The 24153-nt window shown below is 43.2% G+C and overlaps 1 long non-coding RNA gene across 1 annotated transcript in view; it reads right to left on the bottom strand.

Moving 5' to 3' along the window:
- Positions 1-2082: 2082 nt before the first annotated feature.
- The window catches only part of LOC131082779 (uncharacterized), a 47614-nt gene continuing 25543 nt past the window's right edge, over positions 2083-24153 (bottom strand). The window contains exon 3 of the long non-coding RNA XR_009114380.1: positions 2083-2438. This is a non-coding gene — a long non-coding RNA (uncharacterized LOC131082779). The remainder of the gene's footprint in view (positions 2439-24153) is intronic.

Raw genomic sequence — 24153 nt, 5'->3', positions numbered from 1 at the left:
GGACAGGATTTTTGGCAGAAAAGCTCCCAAAGCAATAAGAAAGTATCACCACACACATATATTTCATTCATTTCATACTGAGGCACCTGGAAGTCTTCTCAGAGGCCTTAGACAATGGGCCTGCAACATGAATTTGTTAAATAACATGGCATTGCATGTATGTGAGCACACTTATTAACAACTCTGCCTGATCTTAAATAATAACTCAGCTTGCTGCTTTTGCAGAACAGAAGTCACTGCTTGGTGTTGAGCTCTGAGGAACTACCACAGGTGATACTCAGATTTCCCAGTCATTTCTAGGCTGCTTCTGTACTCACAGGGAGAGCTGTCACCAAATTAAAGACATATTGTATATTTGCTATATATAATTATATATTATTTATATATTCCTTCCCTTTTTTGCTGCTTCTCTACCCTTATAGGCTCCTTCAAAGTAGAAAAGCAAAATACATACACATCTGTATTCAGAACTCTTAAAAAATTCACAAACACATTACATTTTACTCTTTTTCAGTAGTGTGTATTTATTTTTTTTCCTTTTTACAAGAATTACAGAGTATGGAGAACCTCAGCTGAACTTTTACAGACTGGAAAGTGCAGGGAAGAATCTCAGAACCTGAGATCCATGCCTGGGAAGCATGGAGTCATAGTACTGCAGGAATATTCATGTTTGAGGGGCTTTGGGTGGCCTTTAGTGCAACCTCCTGCTCCATGGGGTAAGGGCACTGACCTCCATTCAGGTCCCATAAATGTCAGAAGCAAAAAACACATGGTGTTTCTGGGCAGGTTGCTCCAATGTTTAATTAATCTCACAAATGCATCAATAATTAAGTAAATATCAGTGGGGAGATGCTGACACATGATATCAGAGCATCTGCTATGTGAGTGGATACGCTCTTAAAGGGTACCATCCCCATCCTCTTGCTTCTTGTTTTTAACTCATAGGCATGTGCACTGAGGCCAGATTTTAATGTACTAATAGTGCTAACTTGTCATTGGTACTGAAATACATTCTTGCTGTAGTTGGAAGGGATGTATTTCACCTAAGCTTATCATTCTACCTCTAAGAGGTAAAGCCAGAAAGCTTTATTAGTGTGTTGAGAAGTAATAAAGCCATATAGACCAATACAGAAATTACTGGAGTGTAACCTTCACATTTGTAGCTGTTTTCTCCAGAAGTCCCCAGCTAGAAAAAAATCAGGTTGAGCTAATGTGGCAGCCAGACCTGTGCCTGCAACCTGGACAGCACCTTAAACAACTCTGCCAGCACACAGTACCTCTGCTCCATGTTGTACAAAAACACCAGGTTTTGTGAAAATAGTTTGCACTGCTGGGCTGGATGGGAAGATTTGCAACAGGTTGTCAGTGGAAACTGGAACACATTGTTATGCCAAGGTGCTGCTGACACCCAGAAGGAAGTGAAACAAGTTAAGCCCAAGTTCCTTGTGCTGATACAACTTGGGGGATGCAGGAGCACACAGGCTGGCTTGGTGGTGTAGAAGACCAGTGTTACAGTCAGTGGTGTCTGATTCCAGACTGGGAATTCTGTTCATCCAGGACACCTGTCTGCTAGTGGGAGAAGTCTTTCCCAGACACTGGGAAAATACTCAAAATCTGGCGACAACTGTGTGGTGTTACCTCATCACAGCCCCTGCTTCTTACTGGACTTGAACAATCTCTTGAAGGTAATGAGTCTTCTTCCCCATTTCTGTGAGTTTTCTCTTCCCACCATCTCCCTTCTACTTTCTATTGCTAATTACCCTATTTTTTAATTGAGAGTTTGCAATAACTAGTGTTAATTGAAAACCCAAATAATTTACCCTGGACTTCTCAATAAAGAGATATGGATGCATTATGTTTGTTTTATTTTGTTGGGTTTTTTGTGGTTTTGGTTTGTTTGGTGTTTTTTTTTCCTATTCTTAAGGTGACTTCTGAGCACTCACAGTCATGGTGAAATGCAAGAATTCATGGACATGACATATTATAAAGTTTTTTAACCCAGAAGGCAAACAGAAAGCACTCAAAGTTCAACTCCACTTAAGCCTCATTATTTTTAAGCCGATCTCATGCTACTTTGTAGTCTAATTCACTGTATTTTAATGCCAAGCACTGCAGTAACCAGCTAGAAAGAGCACTCCTCCGGGGGTGTGGAAAAGAAGATGCCAGCCAGATGTCGTCCCAGGCCAGAAAATGACGCAGGCAGCACGCAGCAGGGAAAGCAGGCTCCAGGTCTGAGCTGCCTGGTGCAGTGCCTGCTGGGCATTGTGCCAGAAAACAACAGCCTGAAGCACTTTTCCCAGTTCTCACTCCTGTTCCCTCCTTTTATCAGCGTGTTTCCCTGTTAGGATTTTACAGATGAAGCTTTTGACCCACAGTCCAGCACTCAACTTGTTGTCTTTCCTTTGTCTTCTCTCTCCCAGATGCCAGATTGTTAGTCCCTTTTGAAGCAAAGGGATTTATTTAATACAACAGGAACTAAAGGGAAATTACTTTCCAGAAGGACAAGGGAGGAAAAATATTTATGAAGACAGAGTATTCCACAGCCCTAGCACAGCCCAGACCAAGATGAATATTTTGCACACTATGTTGTTAGGAGAGAAGCTCAGTGATACCTCCAAGCCCCCAAAGTCAAGGGAAGATCCAGTCAAAGATACTGATATGCTGCAGTTTTGTAAAGGTTTTGGGGTCATCACAAAAGGAAGAGACAGGGAATCACCACGGTTTGAGCACCCAGGACTTCATTGCCTCAGTTAAGGACCAAATGTGCTACTAGGAAAATCTATGTACTTGGTATGCTACAGCTGTGAGAGATCAGTAGGATCCTTTTCTTGGGCCTGGTCAGAAAGTTTAACAAGGAGAAGATCAGCAGATACATTACTCAAGGCAGGTGCAATTTCTGCCTCCACATGTGTCCAGCCCCACAGTCTGGTGATCCTGGTTCTTTCTTGTGGCACAGATTAGTCCACCCTGTGTCTGGGCCAGCTCCACCAGAACCACCAATCGTCCCAGTATCCCAGTTATGCCCTCTTTACCAGACAGAAGCAGAAATTTGTCTGCTGGTCTGAAGCCTTCATCAGCTTCACCAAAGCATGAGCCTCAGCCACATTTTTACCTTGTCTCTCCAAGATGCTAAAATCCCAGATGAATCACTGAGGACCTGGTGCCATGGCTGGTTTATGTCAATCTAAGCATGAGCTGCTGTCAAGAGGAGCAGCCCTGCCTGCCCCTGCCTGCTCCCACCACCTCTCCAGTCCCAGTACTGGTGCCTGTCTATGTGCACAGTCAGCTCCACACTGAGCTGGTTCAACCCACTCTATGGTGCCTAAATGCATTGAGGAGCTCCAGCTTGGGGACTGAAAGGGAAGCCTGTAGTGGATTGACATATTTTGTTCAAGCACCCTACACCATAACTGTGTGTGCAGAGTTAAGTCTGGTACATCCTGATCCCATTGGTGACACTGTGCATAGCCTGGACAACCCACTCAGCACTTGCACAGGTGGTCCAAAACACCTCATGTCAGGCTTGAAGGACACTTGCTGTGAAGTCCATCTCTGTGTGACCACTAAGACCACAGAGTATGCAGAGACCATACTGGACAAGTCTGACCACTCAGCAGGATGCACTGGATTTGCCCACGGCTCCCAAGATCCCAAGACACAGCAGGATCTCTTATCTAGCTATGGGAATGGCAGCTCCTCCTAGAACAACACCGCCTCCACTCACGACTCTGCCTGCAGCATCCCAAATTTCCTACCTGTAGCTGACTGTCCATTCTTAGAACTGTCCTGAAAGCAACTGCTGTGCCATCAGGTGAGTCAGACACAGATGAGTCAGCTGTAAATGCTACCTGAGACAGGGAAGAGAGATGACTTGGACTGCAGAGGTTTTTAATCTGACAACAAAGCCTGCCATACATCTAGAAGTTGAAGCTGCTCGAATAAATATGACAAAAATGTGTAAGTAGGAGGGTCATTCATTGTTAGCACATAGCGAGCTGCCTCCATTTCAAGTTTTGAATCAAGATTTTCAGCAAAGCAATATTTGGCCTTGATCAAGGCATTTCTGAGTGCAGTGGTATGTGCACAGAGACTGTGTATCACAGCATGTAAAACCCAGACAGCCCTGAAAGACAGGCTTGAGCAAATCTTCCTGCTGTTATTCACAGAAGAATTGCCTCTAATTCTTTCCTGCACCTCCCTGCCAGGACTTGGAGAGACTATCATGGGGCTCACAGAAGGGAGTTTGCCACTTACATTTAAACAGTCATGATTGTTAGAAGCTGGCAATTAGGAAGAGTATACAGGGTCATCTAGTGACTCCTCAGAGAGCATTAACATCCACAGAGAAGCTGGGAAGGAGGGGAAGAGTCACAAAAGATTTAGGAGGGAGAGGAGGAGTCATGACTTGGGAAAAGCAACTTAAACTGAAGGAAGGGGACTGACTTGATTTAATTTACCAGAGCTCTCCAGACAGCTCACAAAGCAGCCTGGCTTCCAGCTGATGCAATGTATGTTATGCAAATGCAGTATAATTAACATTATTTGACTGGAAAGGAAGTATTTCAAAAATTCATTAGACTTATAAGGAAAAAAAAAATTTAGATTAATATTCCTGAGCAAAGATAGAATTGTGGATTCAGAGCTGATGTTTGCCATGGCAAGTTATTTATGTATAGATGCTAGTGGAATTATTTGAAGGAGGCAGGAGAAGCAAACAACCTTTGGCCAAATGTAAAGCACATGCCCTGCACTGAGCACCATGCTTCCCTCAATGTGTTCTGCATTCCCTCAGTTTCCATTTTATCAAAGCTTGATTGAACTCAAGGCTCACAAGAAACATGTGATTGAGTCCCAGCAAAAGGATATTTTCCCCTTGTTTTCCTGTGCCATATACAAGCAGGAGCAGTGAAAACAATGAAAACCAAGCTGCACCCTCTTGCTCTGCACAACTTCCTGAAATTTCTCTTGAGCCAGATAAACCAGGCTACAGAAAAACACAGGTCAAGGTTAAAATGGCATCTGCTAGGATGCTGTGGAATTTGGGAACAGTCATATTTTCACACCATCTGCTTCTTTACGATAAATTACTTTGTGACCCGGGTGTATAAGAAGACATAATGGGAAAATTTGAGATAAATATCCTCCTAGCCTTCACTAATCTCACCAGAGAAGGAACAGAAGTCTTGTTTTAAACTAAGGCAGGACAAAGAGCACAAAAAGCTGCACGGGAAGTGGCCCAGAACTGCGGAGGATTTGGAGGAGAAGCTTTCGGGGCTGCAGGCGGAGCCGGCCCGGCTGGGGACGGCAGGAGCCGCCGCTGTGTCCCTGCCCGGGGCGGCAGCCGACCTTCACCCCGAGCGCACATGTGGCAGCGCCGCCAGACCGGCCCGCCCGCTCGGATCAACCAGCTCCAACTGCGCCTTCGGAACAAACCGCAGAACTTTCCTGAGGGGATTAGCGAGCGGCTGCAGTGCCTGTCCTGACCTGCACGCAGATCTGAGGGCATCGCTGGCATCGCAGCTGCAGAGAACAGCTGAGGAAGGCTCACGGCCTCGTCAGGCACCAAGCAAACCCCGGGCAGACAGGACGGCACTGCGGAGAGCCGTGCCAGCTGGAGGCTGTCATTCCCACCACAGCTGTCACAGTCTGAGGTCACCACGCTGCTGCCACTCGCTTCTCCGGCTGCCCACTGAAGGAACAAAGCCAGGGAGCTGTGTCATGGGATGGGAGGAAGGCCAATGCTCTGTCAAGGCAGCAACAGGACAACGCACTGACAGGGACCCAGAGGGAGCTGCGACGTCCCAGAGATGATGTCTGCCCACAGTCCAAGAAGAGCCCAAATCTGTTTTCATTTAAACCAGTTTTACAGTCTGGACTGGACTGGGACTCAAATGCATTTTATGTGGCCTACACAACCCGCTCTGCCTGCAGGAGATGAGAGACAAGCCAGGAGTGGTTTGCAGCCTCAGAGCGACTACAGATGCCCAAAGACCAGGGCGAAGCCTGCTCACTTCTTGCTTTCTGTGACTCTTCCCATGACTGGCTGGATCACTTGGTGGTTTCTATGTTCCTTCCCTGCCTTGAGGCAATGTCAGCTTCTCCATACAGGCAGAACAGGCTTCACACACTTTCTCTGGAGTCTGGAGCAGCTTTAGGAACCTTGGAGCTGTGCAAAGGTACAGGAACTGTCCTGCTGGCTGCTGCCACCACCCAGGATGCAGGGTGATGGTCTGTGACACCAACCAAGAGGAAGGTGGTGGTGGTGGCAACTTCAGAAGGAAGCCTGGGAAGGGGGGAACCTACTTGCTACCAAACATTGCGGCATCTCTGTGTTTTTTTCCTCTGTTTTCTCACGTTTCCTGCTTGTGTCCTGCTGCCACCAGTCTGTGCAATTCTACAAATTAAAAGTTGGATGTTTTGTTCAGGTGAATCTTGGGGAGTTAGGATCATAGCTCCCAAGAGCATCATTTGCTCAGCCCAGAACTGTATCTGCAGACTGATGACCACTGTGCATGCACACTCATGAACATTGCAGCCTGCTGACACATTGCTCCTCTGTAGCTTTGGGACAGGAATACACTAGTGCACACCAAAAAACAACCCCAGCATTAAAGGAAAGCTGTGCAACAGAGGGATGTTGCACTTAAAATAATGTTTGGGGTCATCCAAGGAAGACAGACAGGATGGAGGGCAGGTAGAGCATGTACAGCATTTCCTTATTATCCTCTTGTGATGTTCAGCAATTTACAAAGGTACCAAACCAATGCCAGATACAGACTGTCTCACCAGGATCTAACACGTTACAAACCACAAGGTAAAAAAATCAAACACAATGGCCTCACCTTCTTGATAAAAATATGGGAGTGGTTTCTTTACATCTCATCCATGCTTAAAAGATACATGGTCTGGGCCAGCAGAACTGGAAACTGTTCCATAGGAAGTAATATAATCCAAAGTCTTATGTATTTTTAATCTGCTCAGCCCTGCCCCTCATAAAGCAGGTATTTCAGTGTGTGGCACTCGTGTTAATTGAATGCCCTCTTAAACGCAAATGAGGAAAGCCACACTAAAGTCTCTCAAGGTTCCAGATAAGATCTGCAGCTGGTATAAATAAGCAAAATGTCACTAAGGCCAGAGGAATCTCTCCGTTCCTCCCTCTGCAATCCGTGAACTTGACCCTACATTTCCATGCCCCTGCACGGAGCGGAGCTCGGAGCACGCCCCGCTGCAATGGCCGCTCCCGGCCCCTCACGCCCTGCGGCCCTGGCGCGTCCCCAGGGACACGGCGTGTCAGGGAGGGGAAAAGCCAGGGAGTGTCTGGCCAGGCCGGGAAGGGAGGCCGGAGTTCCTGCCATTTCCTCTGTGATTATTTCAAGATTTTTCAGTAGAAGTCTGTACAGGATGGGTTGGGCTGTTTTATCAGAGCCAGATTTTGGCAGGCTAGTTCCCAGGGAGGTCCTTTTGGCCGCGCAGCCCTCGGGCCGAGCCTGCAGACCGAACTCACCGAACCCAGCACAGCCCGGCCCGACCAATGGCGGATTCAGGCTCGCTGAGGGACACAGCAGGACTGCCAACCCTCCCGCAGGAGGACAGCCTTTAGATTTCATTTAAGAAAAAACACTTAGACCTTGGCTAGTGACAGGCAGTCCCGATGGTGCTAATATAAATCTCTAAGTCACTTGCTCGACAAGGGCAAGGTTAATCCTTCATAAGCAAGAACACTAGAAACTTTCCAACCAGACTTTGCTTTGCCAATCTGTCTCTTTTTGGCCTCTCATTTTAAGCGGAACAAGAGGCAGCACAGCGAGCAGGAAACAACAGCTCCTTCCTGCCACACAGCCCCGGCCATGCTGCAGGGAGCCTGGGGCTGGGCCTGGGTGTGCGCCAGCGCTGACAGCATTCCCTCTGGACTGGAAATACACAATGGTTTGGGTTGGAAGGGACTGCTAAAGGTCATCTAGTCCCACCTACTGTCACTGTCCTCTTGCCATTAAAGCTAAGTAAAAGAGAGAGATTATCCCAGCTGAATGCCAGTAAACAGCAGCAGAGCAGTAGTTCTGTGGTAAATGTGATAAGGATTTTTGTTTAATCGTTTCTAAATTCTCTGCATTTCACGTACGCGTTCCTATTGCCTTCAGTGGAAGGGGTGATGGTTTTAAACTAAAGGGGGTAGATTTAAGCTAGATATAAGGAAGGAATTTTTCACAATTAGGGTGGTGAAACACTGGCACAGGTTGCCCAGAGAAGTTGTGGATACTCCATTCCTGGAAGTGTTCAAGGCCAGGTTAGATGGATCTCTAAGCAACCTGGTCCAGTAGAAGATGTCCTTATCCACAGCAGGGGGGTTGGAAATAGATGCCTTTTAAGATCCCTTCCAACCCAAACCATTCTTTGATTCTGTGAAGCAGCTTCTGTTAGGGGAAGGGAAGGTGCTGTGCCAAGGATGGACTACAACAGAGAGCATTTATTAAAAGAGAAATAAAATAGTAAAGCAATTAAATCAGGAAGGTACCAACTATTTTCAAACAGAAAAATAAACTACTGAGAGAACTCAAAACAGAGTGGATTAGAGGTTTAGTCAGCATGAGGGAGGGAGGATGGAGGGATGACAGAATTACAGGCCTATAGTGCAGAAGAGGCTTTTAACATCCACATTAATTTTATTGTGCACATGCATCAAAGGTCCCTATGAAGATATGTAAAACCATGTGTCCTGATTGAAGAGAGCAGAGTTGACCTACATCCCTTCCCCTTCTCCATGGGCTAGCCTTTGGAGTCCCACTGCTACATTATACTGCTTTGCTGGATGCTCTTTATCTTGGCTCTTACAAAGCCCATGTGGGAGAGCAATACCAGGCCCTTTGGTATTTTCTGGGCTTTCCCCTGCCCAAGGGTGCACTGTTTGTGAGGATGCCAGAACTCCCTCTCTTGTTCTGTCCATAATACACTACCTGAAGGGTCTGGCTCTCTGCCTGGGCAGCTGCAAAGAATTAGCCCAGCAGAGGTTCAGGACAAAGGGAGGGAGTGCAGACAAGGCTTCTTTTTTGCCATTCAGTCCACTCAACCTTCAAGAAACCTTGGAATTAAAAGGCCTAACTACAAATGTTGAAATTAACTGTAAGGTCAGTGTTGCTTGTAGCAATCTTGGTTTCACTGATGCAGATTAGCATCACTTCAGAAGTGCCTTGAGAGGCCCTATTTTTTATTTTTATTTTGCATCTCATCCTTGGGATGTCTTTGGTGGTTCATATTAGCTCACTTGATTTCCTAAGAGTTATTGTGTCTTCTTTCATTACAAAGAACTTTAGGTATTCTTGCCAAGGGATAACCTGTTTGTTTCAGATGGCTTTGCTGATTCCCAGCATCAGTTTTTCCTAACATGAAGCTGAACAGCACTTTATGTGCAAAATTTTCCTTTCTGCTTCCTTTTCTGGCTGTACTGGTACTCACAGATTTTAAGTATTTGTTTGGATGAAAGCATTCTAGAAAGTACATTTCCCATTTGTCCTCAGAGTTGTAACAGTTTAACATTGGCCTTGAGAACTTCTGAAGTGCCCAAATGCTCAGTAGCTGCAGAAAAAAAATAAAGGCAAATTATAAATCACTCCCTGCTGAAAAGAGAGGCTTTCTAAATGAGTTATATAGCATTATTCTTAAAATCATACCTTTAAAGGGCCTCAAAAGTATCCCAGGCCACTATCTTCCCCAAAACAAGGTCAGCTATGCACTTTAGATATGTTAACCTCTTAGCCAGTTCCTGCAAGGATAATTACTTGCTGATGACCAAGTCAGAAAGTATTTCTCTCTGGACAAAGCAGTAGATTATTTATTTCATGCCCTGTTGTTGCTTATTTTTAGTAGTTCTCATGTTTCATTTTCAGAGCTGACAGGAATTGATTTGAGGTGAACTGGAATATTCCTGCATACAAAGGGGTTCAGTTTCATGTCTGGCAGGAAGCGATATAAACTGGAAAAGGAAACCTACTTGCAAATGGAGGGAAATACAACCTTTGCTACTTCTTCCACTGTTTTCTTCAATATTGATTATCAAGGACACCTCCATCTTTTTGCGAGTCTTCTAGGACTGATACACAAATCTGCCCTGTGATTTGTCCCTTTGCCAGCATCCCAGGGCACTCTTGTTCCCCTCCTGGGGTCTCCTCAGGGCTAATACCAATACAAACCTTGCTCTGAGGGTCATCACCATTATTAACACCAAAGAAAAAAAGCAGGAGAAGATGTATTACTGAACAAGATGGGGAGAAGTGCATGTCCTTGCACTGTCATGGAGAAAGTCTCTGTAATGTTCTTGCTCCTACTTGCCATTCTCCTGGTGAATTCATCCACCCTGACACAAATAATCTACAAGCAGCAAACAAACCCTTTCTAGTTGTCTGTTGCTTTACAGGAAATAAACAATGGCACAATTACTCACTAATATCTCATAGAAGTCACACTAATTGCTTCTGCTGAAGCTCCAGGCTTCCTTATCAAACTTGCCAGGCTGAAGTAGCTGAAAGTCTATAAACCAGTAAATAATTAACTTTGAAGATTTCCTTCTTGCATCTCCTGGTGCCTCTTTTGCCTGCAACAGTGAATGGCAGAGCAACAATTCACAGGATTTCTGTGGAGAACCTGTTTGTTCTTTTTGCCACCTTGATGTGTGCTTTAAATCAGTTGAACACTTCCAAAGAAATGAAGCATGTAAAAAATAATCAAGAGAGCAGGGTAGCAGGGTCTGGACATGCTGGGGACATTCCTCCACCCAGCTCCTGCCAGGGCAGGAGTGAGGGCTGCCAGGGCAAGGGGGCAGTACCAGCCCCCCAAGCCCATTTCTCTGGGTGGGTCTGTTTGGAACACATCTGCATCCTTATTTTTCTTGGCAGGAAGATGCCAAGGGCTGACATTTGGGCCAGAGCTCCTGTCTGAAGCAATGACTTCTCTCTGATGCATTGCAGTTGAGTCCCATGAGGAAACACAAGGTGCTCTCCTTCCTGAGAAATATCTGCCTTCTCCTCCTCTCTGTGGTTTAATTAAAGCATTTTAGCAATTTCTGCCCAGCAGTTTCACCCTGCAGGAGCTCTGTCAGCTCCAAGATTTTGCCTTGGGAGTGCAGCCATTTTGGGTGTTTGCATGGGCATCAGGGCCTACCCATCATTTACTTTTACCAGCTCAAACATGCTTTAAGCCACGAAAACTCCTTAATGAAGCTGCACATTCTTAGCAAACCCAGCTCCTTCAAGACCATACTGGTACTTTATCATTCCAACCATCTTGTTTTCTGATAGGGCCCCAGTGCCTGCCTGCAAGCACGTTTGTTTACACAAGGGATGCTGGTGCTCTGCAAATTTCTTAGTCCTGACTCAAAAGAGCCACTGCAAAGGTACAGCAGTGAGAGGTAGATGGGGTTTGTGCCTGACAAACAGTTCATGTGCTTATGTGCACATATGCAGCCATAGGCACTGCAGCCTTTCCCACCCTGCCAACATGTGTGGGTCAGTAGCGATGGGATCATCACAGAGAATAATGCTAAAATATGCCTCATGAGTGACCTGCATCAGTGATTGACACATGGTCCACAGCTGGTCCCCAGCAGCACAGACACAGGACAGCAAGTCTCCACATAAGGTCCTACTCCTTTTGGAAAGGTCTCCCTTCCCTCCCAGAAGCTGATCTGTAGCTGGGGCCTCTGGCAGGAAACCAACAGCACAGGGTAACATTAATGTATTTGGGTATTGATGCCACTCCTGCAATGGCCACCCTGCTTCTCACACCTCTGTTTGCTAGCAAACTACTCACAATTTGGAGCAGGAGACTCTCTCCTGCTGTGCAGCACAGAGAATCCATGAACACCAAGGAGATCTGAATCCCCTGGGGCAGGAGAAAAGCCAAAGCAGCTGCAATGCCTGTCCCTCTAAGGTTTCGCCCACACTCCACAGTTCCATGTATATAAATTAAAATTAACTTATTAAAGTGAATTAAACTTGTCTGAAACCATTCTCTGGCAGAGAATGGCCCACACCCTTATTATTGAAGTCTCAGCCTCTAAAGCAGCATGGCTTCACCCAGGCTACCCACTGGAAAGGGCCCCTGGCATATGCTAATTCCCAAATCTTAGCTCAGCCTCATCTGGGTGACTGTGTTTGCCTCAGGCCAAAAGCAGGCTAGGAACCACTGTACTGGGATAGATGGTTTAGCTCCATGCCACACAAAAAGCTCCCTGATGGTACTTACTTTGACACAAGACATTTTTCTCAAACTTACCTCCCTACTGGACTGTGACACCTACAGAGATGACGTTTGATCCTGAATTCAGTGACACTCTTAACTGTTCTTAATGAAGAGAGAGCATTTCAATGGATGTATGTTCTTTGTGGATTTCTCAGGCCAACCTTGATCTTAAAAAATCCAGTTTAATCAATCAGTATGACCAAACTTTCCTTCCCCTAAGATACTGCTTTACATATAGAACAGCCCACCTGGTGCTCTCCACATTTGGGACAGAAGAAGCTTGCAAGTGACCTATAAAGCACGTTATAAACTTACACCTTTTTGGGTTCTCCAGAAACCAGTCCCTTGGAGAGCAGACCTGCCACAATTGATGTGAGCATAGCCTGTGGTGCCCTGTGTTCCCCTGGGCCCTGCTCCATCCCGTAGGCAGCTCCCTGCACGTGTGACTTTGCTTGCAGAAGAGGGAGTATCAATGCCACAGAAAGCTGTTACCCATTAGTAAAGGCTGCTTGTAACTGAGGCATGAGAAATCATTTCAAGTAAGTTACAAGTGCTGACCAGTGGGTCTTCTGGCAAAATCCTTTAAATGAGCTATTTCTAGTTTGTTTCAAATGGTAGTACAGACTTTCAAAGCACTGAATGCTGAGAAACTAAAATATTTAAGTGTAACTATTGGTTGCATTATTAAATAGATTGATATTTAATCAGTTATTATAAATCTCAGAGGAAGTGCTTTAAAAACCTAAAAATAAAAAAAAAATAGTCAAAGAATGTAAGAAGGGCTGTCTTCCTGTTTTGTGTGTACAGCACACTTTAATACTAAGAAGATGCTGCTAGATCAGTATTAAGCATGTTTTCTGTATACTAGTGATTACACAGGTATAAAGATGAAGGGAATTAATGTCACCAAAAACAGCACAAGTTCTCCCTTTTCTCCACAGAGCTTTCTGTCCCCTGTGCTAATTGTGCTTTGCAAAGGCTGAGACACTTTGCTGGAAAGCTTCTGAGGGAATTTATTTTAATAAACAAGTTTAATTTTTAATAAGGATGGAAAGAAGTTGGGTAAATGTTGTGGGCAGGCAAAGTGATGGCATGAAATCTGAGAAAAAAATATACACATATATATACATCAAATACCCTCTGGTAATACAGAGGGAGGAGAAGAACGATTTTCAGTACTATTTGGGTAAAACCCCCAATTATTAAGAAAAGCACCAAATGACTAACACTGACTCACTCTCTTGGCATGGTGTTGGTAGATTTCCTGCTGTTATTTGTAGTTGTGTTCTGGTCTGGTTATGACATGTTGTCAGTAGAGTGGTTTGAAAAGTGTTAGCCTGGGGTCCAATAGTTCTTTTGTGCCATTCAGTATCCAAAAAATACAGATTATTTTTCTAATTTCTTCACATACCTCAAAATTCAGCCACCTGTTTTCTTCCTGCAGTCCCCCATCATCACCACAGCCCCTACAATTTGGCTTACTGGCACTAGTGGAGTTCAGTTTATGGGTTTCTTTCCCTGTTAGCTGCTAGGTCCTGTCTCTTCCTGGCTGCTTGCTCCAGGAAGGGCCTCTTCCTTCTCCTGGCTGGTAACAGGAACCCTTGTGAAACACAGAGTTTATTTTGTTTCGTCTTGCAAATTCACAACCAAAGAAGCAAGTTTCAGCACACTTTGTTTGGCTTGCATTTCTAAAAGTAGTCAAGTACTTTAGAATCTATTTTTGTGACTAAATTTTTTAAAGGAATTAGGTGCTCACAGAATTTTTAGGATCTATTTTTGTGACTAATTTTTTTTAAGGAATTGGGTGCTTACACAGTTTTTAGGATCTGTGGCCCTCATCCAAAATAAAAGAGCAGCTGTTTTGGCATTGGGACACCCAATGTGGTTAGGAAGACTTATTAAAGAGCAATGCTATGTTTTGCTTCATCTTAAAGAGCATGGTAAGGTATTTATATGAGAATTAATTATTGATTAAAACAGAGATAAATATAGGAAATTTTATGTTAAAGTAAAATATTATACAGAGAACTTTACCCAAACAGAATATAGAGAAAGAGCACCAGAGCTCTAGACTAGACTTAGAGGAACTGGATGCTCAGACCTGCATGGTACCTGGCCAAAGCATCTCTTGGTGGCCAATATGCCTGGGCTTCCTTCCCTGGGGAGTCAGAAGAGAAGAAGGGGAATGTTTAGAGTTTACTGAGGGAAATACTTGAACCAGAAGATGAAAAGTGCTTAGGAGCTCCAGTATGTATCTTGGTATGACAGGTGAATAAAAGAAACACAGTGAAATTGAAAGCAAGCCAATTACAAATGGCAGATTTGTAAGAGCAGAGGGAGGTGACACCTTAAGCCAAGCTACAAAATCCCTGTCAATAGGTATTGTGGAGAGTTAAGTTCCAAAGCATCACTGGACAGTTAAAAGGGTACTGAGGATGTTTGACATTTTTTTGACCAGACTGAAAAACTGCTAGAGGTATAAACCACAATGCTTCAGAGCCCTGTCCCTCAAATGCTCAAAGGTAGAATTCAATAATATTTTATACTTGTCCTTTAAGGAGCTTCTTAAACCTTCTGCTGAAGCAGCTGGCACTGGCAGCCCTAAAAACAAAATACTGCAATCCATGCATTGGGTTGGATTTTAATCTCCATTTGAAATTACATGAACTGCTGTGAATTGACTGACCAAATCCTGATCCAATATTTAAGTTAAACAGTATTCTATATAAAAAGGCAGGAAGAACAGCCTGTTTTCTGTAAGAGTGGTGCACTACAGCATCAGGGGATATCATCCTGCTAGATACAGATGTGAGATACAGAAGTGGAAACCTTGTGTTTTTATCTGCACAAAGCTGATCTAGCCCAATCCATCTTTGAATGACAAAAGGCCTATTTGCTCTGCTACAGTAAAAGCAAACAGGATTCATGGATTGACTGTTTAATTAAGCATCATGGCTTCAAATAACTACTTTTCTGTGTTTGGGAATCAGTTTCAAGGTCATTTAGCAACTGGCAAAGTCACAGAAGAGAAGCTCAGTCCAAAAGCAGGGAAGGCAGTATCTTTCTCTTGTCAGTAGATTAACAAAGAAAATGTTGATAGAAGGCAATGACACACTGTCCTGAAAATGCAGATGAGTCTACATCATATTTGGCTGTGGAAAGTGCAGTGGTGTTATCAGGACCACTTGGCACCACCATTTTAGAAATTTAGGTGAATTAAGGCCATGTAGCCACAGAGAGGAAAGGCTAGGGCAAAATGTATTGAAATAAAGTATGTTTAGTAGATTGTGGTAATTTCAGCTGAGTCATTTGGACAATAATGGAGTAAATCCCAGCTTTGTGAAGAACAATCCCACCTACATATTTTGGAACTATTCCAGTTTGCTTAGCACTTTCCACAAGGCATTTAGCAGGGATGCCCTCACAACATTTTGCTACATGAATCTTCTGCTTGTGCATTTCAGTCAGTTCCCAGAATATAAATCTTAAGTCTCAGATGCTACATTTATGCTACAGTTTGTTTCCTTGGGGTTTTCATGCAAGATTTAATAATTACAGTGATATTTAACACTGTAAAAATCTGTGTCTTTGGGAGAAATTCAAGTCTTTACAACTTGTCACATGGAATCATATTACTTCTATGGTTTATAAACTTACTTCCTCTAACTTCTAGTTCTACTGCCCAGAGGGTAAAATACTAGGGTTAATTTAAAACTTTTGCTTTACTGCATGCTAACTTGTACCATTTGAGAAGGTCTAGCATGTGTTGCTCGTTGATGAGTCCTGCCATAATTTAGCTCCCTATTGTAAGTCTGACCTTATTAATCAGTATGTCTTGTTTACATTCTGTTGGAGAACAGTTCTCATGTGAAGCCTTTATAACTCAATTGTCTGTCAGATGAGATTCATTTGATCCTCTTCTTGGAAACAGAACCTCCACATAAATTAGATCTACTTGGATGCTAATGAAATTATAATAAATGTTGGCATGCAGTTTCTCTTATTTTCTTTGTAACAATAAATGTCATAAAAAAATAAGTTTTTACATAATTGCTTGTACTCATAGTTGGCTAGAGCAAGAGAAGGAGCCTAACTTTTTTCTTTTTTTTTTAGCAAACAATTAGAAATCCAAACCTGTGTTACAAAACTTGAGGTAGTTCTATCTCACCTAATCTTGCAGTACATTACACGTTTTCTATCTCTTCTCCTGTCCAGTATGACAAGAAAAAGTTATAGCTGTTTAGTAGATTTAGTATTTCCATCTTTAATTTAAACTCTTCTCAAATCCTGTTACTGAATGCAGTGTTGTGTCAGTGCTGTTCAATAAAAGAGGTCACAGTACTGAGCAGTCTGGTGGAGCTTAGACAACAAATTATTATTCACCTACATCTGAACCTTCCCTGTGCCTCCTCAGCTGCTCTCAAGCACAGGGACACTACATTTTATGATGTTTTATTTCCCAGGACCATGATTTGATGGAGTTGAAGCTGGAGCAAAGCCTTCTAGAATATGCCTACAGGCTTAAAGCAAGGACCTTATGCAGCACAGTGCACCCTTGACACCCCAGTGATGGGAGAGGCATCACCTGCATGCAATTACCTGCTGTAAATCTGACCAGTGCTGGGCTTTAAACAGCCTGCCCTGTGAGTGTTCTGGTCTTCAGTGCTGTTTGTGGGAACCTGCTTTAATCCAGCCACAAGTACTGTGCCCAATGGCATGGCAACCAGCAAGGAGGGACAGAGAACAAGACAGGGGTCTGTAGGCTGGTACTGCCACCAGAGCCACCACATCATCAAACAGAAGGATAACTTCTGCTCTGCCAAATTGTCCCCTGCAGCGTCCAAGGCGTGAGACACTCTGTGATCCCCCCTCCACAAACAGCATGGGCATCTTGCTAATGGTTTCCCTGTATCCCAAGCTCTGGGGCTGGAATATTTAATATTTCAGTGTGGGAATGCTACTGGAGCAAGTTCAACTTTCCTTTTGCTCCATCTGATGATATTTTAGATTGAAAGGGTTTGGAAAGGATTTTCCTTCTAACCATATTGAACAGTTCAGGGTGAGGCCGGGGTGGAGAAAATGTAAGAAATAACCAGAAATTTTTCTCATAGGATTTCTTACTTTCATCCTACTTTAAAGTCTCCCTAATAAATAATTCTTGAATCCAACCATGCCAGGGTGTTTCAAAAGGACAAGCTAATTTTTTTCTTATGCAACAGCAATTGAACACCCTTTTTTGAATACACTTAATCAATGCATGCTGATATCTTACTGTGTGCATCAATCAAATATTCCCCAAGGTATATATGTCAGAGCCAGGAAAGAAGAATGTGCCTTTGCAGTCACACAGCCAGTGAACCCCTTTGGGTTTGTGCCTTACTCTGAAGCACATGTTGAAAGCATTACTGTAAGACAGATGATCCTGGGAAGTCAAGAAGCATCCTAAGGGTACATGGCAACAGATGCATTTTTTTATACCAACTTGAGAATGAATCCAGGCTGAAAAGTTCAAAAAGTTTACTACATTGGAGTAATCTAGCAGGTGAACAAGGACAGGACACTTCCATTTCTGCAGTTAACCCTGTCCTGGAGCAAAGAGGTTAATATACCACCTGGCTTCCTTGGACTTCTCTGGTCCCAAAAGACCTCTTTCACCTTCACTGGTGAGGGGCAAGCAAATGAAGACCTAAACTTGCACATCTGGCTGCACAGTGGGATGCTTTCATTATTCTGCTTCACCACCCTCTTCTATGCAGAGGAGTGTTCACAATGCCAGCACAGGGACTCACAAACTCCATGTGTCACTGGATTTATCTTGTTTAGGAGGCTGAAAAGCTGACAGCAAATAAACCAGATACTCCAGACATTCAATAATTTCCTGTCCCACATGAAAAGTCAGCTTTCAGGTGTTGACTCCAGACTGCTTCTCCTACATAATGCTTGCCAACTGGGCTTCTTGATAGCAGGTACCTGTTGAGATGGCACTTTTTTCCCTGTCCATTGCCATATGCAGTGTACTTCCATGAATGCCAGCCATTTCAAACCAGGTTTAAAACTGGTTTGTGCTGCCAGAGTCAAGCAAAACTTGTTTACAGGAGTTTCAGAAGATTTGGCCCAAGTATCTTCATAACTGGGCCACTCCCTGCAATGATCATCTTCAAAAGCAAATTACTAATAAAAAAAAAAGGCTAGGATATAAAAACTGCTCACAAAACGATTCTGTCAGAATCATTCATGTCCTTTCTTTTTCCCAGAAGGGTGATTTGCTGTGCAAACCTGTACAGTTCAGGAGACTCAGATACTCGGGGTCTCACTCGTGATAGCAGCTCAAGCTGCAGATAAGCTCATGGGAGTTACCAGGCTATGAGTTCTGCTATGCTCTGCTTTCTTTTCCTAATCATTTCTCCAATCTTAAAATTACAGGTCAGTTGACTGCTGCCAGACTCATCCTGTGTTATTTCTGAAAGCTTTTATTTGTTAACAAAGCACCAGTGAATAGCAACCGCTGCCTGCTTTAATAGGCCTCAATGTATTTCATTCCTGATAAGAGGATGATTATAAACTTCTGCAACTCTCAGAACTGAGAGAACAACTAACCTTTATTTACTTCATAGATCCTGACAATTACTGGTGCAGTTATGCTGGAAAGTTCGTCAGAGGCCTTAATTAGGCTTGCTTACAGCTGTGCATCCTCATCCCCATGAGAGCAACCTGCCCACAACTCTGTCACCCCAGGCTCTGAGGACTGATGATCTTTCACAAGCAAATTAATTCCTGAGCAAGAAAGCTCCAGGTGAAGGTGTTTCTGGGAAAGCTGCACTAGGGACATTCTTCTCCACTGCAGAGCTGAGTCACTTGCCTCAACACGTCAGTGGAGGAGTTGTCTGGCTGGAGCCTCCCTCTCATTGATGGATAATTCTCCACGTACCTCAGGTGGGAAACTTCTCTACAGCTCTGCATGGTTCTCTGTATTTCTACAACCCTTCTCTTGTAGCCAATACCTCTCTGTTCAGAACTCCTAAACCTACCATAACAAAGCACAGAGAGAAGTGGAATATGGTGACCTGATTTGCACAGCAGCTTCTGCCAAATGGCAACTTTCGTGTCCTGTCCTGGAGTAAGTTGCTGCCACTCCTGCCCAGGACGATGATCTGCAGGAGCAGCTCTTTCAGCTGTGTAAGAAACAATCCCAGTGCAGTGAAAGCCTGTGTGAAAATGGAACCAACGCTGCTAAGAGCAAGAATAAAAATACAAGCCACATGGAGAGCAGGCAAGTAACAAGAGAGAGGGGGGACTGACACACTGACAGGTAAGAGGGCAAATTACCTGAATCACAACTGAGGCAAAAATCTCCCTCTGGCAGCTCCCTCAAGGAGTTATCTATATTGCTGGTGTGTCTCCTTACCAGCAATCCCTATACCAGTTTACCCAAAGGCCTAATCTTGAAAATATTGCCTTAAGAGTTCTCTCTGCATAGGACAAGAAAAATTATACAAGCACATTTACATCCAAAAGCTTATAAGCTTCAGAGCTGTCCCCCAAATCCTTGTAGAATACAAGTTCCTTTCTTGGTCTTACTCCAGCTGCTAAACCAAAATAACTCATGGATGAAGAGGACTGGAAAAATACAAGCAGACCACTTAATAGGCATTGCACTCAAATCAGCTCTGTTCTACACATTCCTTGTGTTGTGATAGACTGTAAAACAGCTGAAAAGATATGTACAAATGGACAATATTCTACCACCAGTCATACAATCATACCAAAGCCCATGTCTCCTACTGCTGTTTTCATGATCTCAAAGGCTGTCAGACTGTGGAAAGCACAAGACATCACACGTGCCATTGATCAGTTCCCAGCTGATGAAGACAGGGCAGTGAGCCTGACAGCTTCACTGAGGCTAAACTGAACAGCAGTGAAGTTCCTTTGTGGAGGAAGATGGTTGGACACAGCAAAAATCACTGCACAAGTACACCAGGTGGAACATAAGTTTGCAATAGAAAGAGGAGCTTGAAGACAACTGGTTGAGCTGCATGAGCCTGTGTGAAAGAATCAGCAGGCCAGCACACAGAGTAAGCAACTCTAATTTTGATCATGAAGGAAGCAGGGGCTCTTTGAAATATCACCTTAGAAATGAAAGGCTGGGCATGGCCACTAAGAAAAGTACTAATTTTGGTGTGCTACATCCATAGATACTGCACTAAAGATGTATGAATTATCAAAGGGTGTGTTCTCCTCCTCAAAGAACCTGGGTAACTGTTCAGGCCAGGAGAAAGCACTGTGTGACTGCAAGACACGTACACTGAAACACTGCAAATGCTAGTACAGAAAAACAGCCCTTCCCAGATGCATTATCAGACCTTAAACTGGTATCACAAACTCCTCTACAGGTACTAAATGGCCTGTAAAATCAAGATAAGGTATTTTCCTAAAATACAAACTGCAGTTGAAAGGGAAATTACTGACTTAATGAAGAAGTTAGTAAAGAAGATTCTGCAGATTCTGTTTGGGAAGTAAGAATAAAATCATACTTGCACCTCCAGATCTTAACATTTATGATCAAAGTAGGCATCTTGTCAGAACAAATATTTTGTTTACTCCTTTAGTTTTTCTTAGAGAAAATATGCATAAAACCCAGTTGATCTACACTGTGCCTAAGGGGCTGTTGTGCAAAAGACATGAATGGGAAGAGATGCATCCTCTCCCAAGCATGGCATGGGGGAAGAGAGCTTAAAGAAGAGGAGTTACTGATACAGTTATTGGGAGTATAAGCCTAATTTGACAATTCAATTAAAAAAGATGAGGTAATTAGTTAATACATCATACCTCATACAAAGTTATTAACACAGTTTTGGGTGGGAGATTTGAGGTATTTTTATTTTTGGTTTTTTTTTTTTGTTTGGGTGTTTTTTTGAGTTGGGGTTTTTGTTTTTGGGGTCTTTGGGGGGGGGTTGGTTTTGGGATTTTTTCTGTTTTGTTTTTGGGATTTTTTTTGTCTAATTTTGTTTGTTTGGGGTTTTTTTTTGTTTATCCTCTATTCATTACCTTGCTTGTATGAGCTTGTGAATGGCTTTCTGTTGGGCTACCTGCCCTAGAGTTCAATAATCTCATTACCTTGCCAGTGTTGCAGCCGTATGGATCAGGACATAGCTTCAGTCATGATTTAAAACAGAAGCAATACTGAAGGGGATGCCCACACCAACTCCATCCATTCCCAGCCACAATTGTTTCCTTCCATCTGCACTAGTCTGCAGACCCTATACATCCACAGATCCAGCTGTGAAATAACACAACCCTGCAAATAAAGAGAGTCCTTTTCAACCAGAACAGAGCAAGAAGCACACGAGCTCCAGAGCCAGTACAACACTAGTCATGTGTGCCTGTATGGTGGGGAAATGATGGGCAGGAAATGTAGAGATGTTAGATGCTGCAGACAGATTGTGCATATAAAAAGCAATATCCAGGAGAGGAAACAGTGCATGGAAGAAATCAGCTTTCCAGAAAGTGCGTGGCAGCCACAGTAAGTGTAGAATAAACAAGAGGCATTCCTTTGAACAGCTGGTTAATTTCTAAGATTTCATACAATCAATTAACATCCTCCACATTCTCTGCCTCAAGAAAAGCTCAAGAGTTTTTTTTTATTTCATCTTTTCTCTAAGCAGCAGAAAAGAAATTATCAATTTGCAGCGCCAAAAGGCAGGATTTTATTGTTAATCTAGAAGAGATTACTTGCATGGTTGGGTGAGAGGCTGTCTTACACATTACAGCTCTGCTCCTACAACACTTGGAGGTAGTCCTGGACCTCTGTATGTGTATGGCTTATATATATTGCCTGACTGAGCTCTAGGAGCTCTGATTTGCTCATTAATCTTTAATGAATAGTCCAACTTGCCAGAGTACTTAGCAGGTCAAATTCCATCTTGTTTTTTATTTCATTAGAGTGTAAAAATTCTTGGAGTCACCAGAGGGCATCATTACAGAGTGCTGTTTAAGTTCCCTATAAATGATGCTGTAAGAATGTAGATTTTTGGGAAAAGTGCCTGCTTAATAGTCATGGAGTCCTTAGAGAGACTGTGGCATTCACAGGACAAGGGAGTATTTCTGTTTGCCCTTTTCCTTAGGCTCAGCACAGTACCACACATTCTCTGCATTGCTGCAAATACTTCAAAGAAAAATTCCATTGAAAATAGTTTAGCTTAATTACAAGCAGATCCAAATCAGAGAATTAGCAATGGAGCAATTAAAAATGTGTTTCATTTTCAGCCATCTCTTCCTTTGCCCATCTTCCTCATACATCTTCTTTTAGCTGATGAATCTAAAAGATTATGACAACCTAAAAGAAATTGAAATCTTACATACCTTATTTCACTTGAGTTTAGAGATTTTATTTCCATTCAACACTTATTTTTTTCTTCTTGACCATGGCTTTGCCTCACAATGTGTTTCATCAGCAAAGAAAAATCATTTACTTTCCTTTAGCCATAGGGACTGAAAAATGAGGAGTCTCCTATCAGTAGCACACAGCCTCCCAGCTCTCCTTGCCAGCAGGGAGGCTGTGCAGCTAATTCCCACACCTCTTCATGAGCTGTTGCTGCCAGACCTGCAGCTATGTTAAGAATAAAGCAGTTCCTTTCCAAATACATGTGTTCAAGGACTTGTATATTTTTGTACGGTATCACACTTTGCATTATGACATCCTTTCCACTGATTATTGATAGATTCATTTGAACTCTATTCATGCTTATCTGGAAATACGATCTCGCACGCAAGGACAGAATGTGGCAATAGGCAGAGCTCAGGGTTGGCTCCTGGACATATGCAGGAAAGTGGAATTAAACAACTCATTTTTTAAAAGGCAGGAGTTAACTGCTGCAATACTGAATAAGGATTGCTGCAAGCCAGCAGCTCTGCTACACACTCTCTTGCCTGCCCCCTGCCTTCTTCCTGTAAATGCAAGATGCTACTTTTCAGTTATGTCATAAATTGTGTAATACTAAACTTTTGCATTCACAGCATCCTTGCTGCACTGATGAATTTGGTCCATTGTGAGCACTGGCTGTCTTGTCTCCTAAGACTCCTCCTTGTCTCCATCACTGTATATTTTAGGGAAAAGTATATATACACACCTCCTGTGAAACAGCAGAATAGGATGTGAAGCAGCAATTTGAATTCAGTCTTTTACAAAGTGTTGCTCTTGTACTTCAGCAATGTCAGTTCTTGTACATGCTCAGTGCACACATTTGAATCCACAGACTTATCAGGCCTATGCTAATATGAACATTTCTTCCTTTTATCAAAACCTTACATTATAGCTGAGTCTTCTGCAAATTGTTACTCCTTCATTCATTGAGCAGTAATTCAGATGCTTAGAAAAACAATGAAGATGACTTACTCCCAAGATGTTGGATTTGTTTGAGCATTTTTCCCCTTTCTCATATTTTGCTTCATTTCACTGGGCAATTTAGGACTAAATCTGTGAATAATCTTTCCCCAGCAGCTACATCAGACTTGCCACTGTAAAATTTTTAAACACTGATGTAAAGCTGTGCAGCCACAAGGAGCCTGTTGTTGATATTTTAAGGTATTTAGGGTTAATGGAAGACAACAATGACCACAGACTTTGCTCAAATTATTATTAGCAACATTCTGTTCTCAAGAATGGCTAATTTTGGTAGGGAGATTTGTCTCTGAATTCATTTACATTAGCTATTTTGCTATGCAAACCACAGAAGTGAAGTCCTGTGCCTTTTGAAGAGCTTCACACAGTTACTTCACAAAATACCCACAAAAACTACTTAGAGAAACTTTTTCTTTTTTAACTCAGTCTGAAGACTTCCCCCATCCTCTTCATGGAGACAAAATGTAAGCACAAAGACTTCAGAGGGCAAAGGAAGGGTACTACCACACCACCCCCCCAGTAGC

The sequence above is a fragment of the Melospiza georgiana genome, chromosome 4 (genome assembly GCF_028018845.1).
Source record: "Melospiza georgiana isolate bMelGeo1 chromosome 4, bMelGeo1.pri, whole genome shotgun sequence".
NCBI classification, from domain to species: Eukaryota; Metazoa; Chordata; class Aves; order Passeriformes; family Passerellidae; genus Melospiza; species Melospiza georgiana.
This window is presented reverse-complemented; position numbering and strand designations above follow the sequence as displayed.